We start from the raw sequence: 700 nt of genomic DNA on the forward strand, positions 1-700 counted from the left end.
ACCCAAAAAACAAAAAACATATTTCCTTTGTGTTTGAACTGTAAAGATGTTTTCAGGAGGGAAAAATAAATAGGCTGATCTACCTACATTTGTCAATGTGATTAAAAGATCTAACAAATTATAGAAATGTAGTTATTAAAGAAAAAAAAAAACCCTAATTCTCATTCACTGTTGTTTCTGGAGAGATTGATCAAACTGCTATTGGTTACCAAGAGAGTCTAAAGAAAAAAAGCTGTTAACACGATTATCATCTAATTCTGTATATACACACACACGTATATATATGTAAATATGTGAATAGTGCATTATGCAACAGTTCTCAGTATGTTCACACATAAGATATTACTGATTTTTAATGTTTATATCAAAAATATCTACTTTACATCACTAGCATTTTTTAATAGGTTGATACCAAAATTTTTACATTTGATTATTTCTAAGTTTGTTTTACGGCTTATTTTACTTTGGTTATTTATGAGATTGTTAGTTTACTGTCAGTATTAGTTTTGTTGTTTTGTGTGTGTGTTTATGTGTGTATGAATTTTCAATAATCCTTGAAAATAACATATTTCATATTTAAAGTATATATATTTTCATCTATATGTACTGTCATCTTTATTATATTATTGTCATATTATTTAGATTCTTTATACCCTTTTGTGGTATCTTGTATATCTATAATGAACAGACGGAAAAATTA

Source organism: Pteropus vampyrus, unplaced genomic scaffold (assembly GCF_000151845.1).
Source record: "Pteropus vampyrus isolate Shadow unplaced genomic scaffold, Pvam_2.0 Scaffold38, whole genome shotgun sequence".
NCBI classification, from domain to species: Eukaryota; Metazoa; Chordata; class Mammalia; order Chiroptera; family Pteropodidae; genus Pteropus; species Pteropus vampyrus.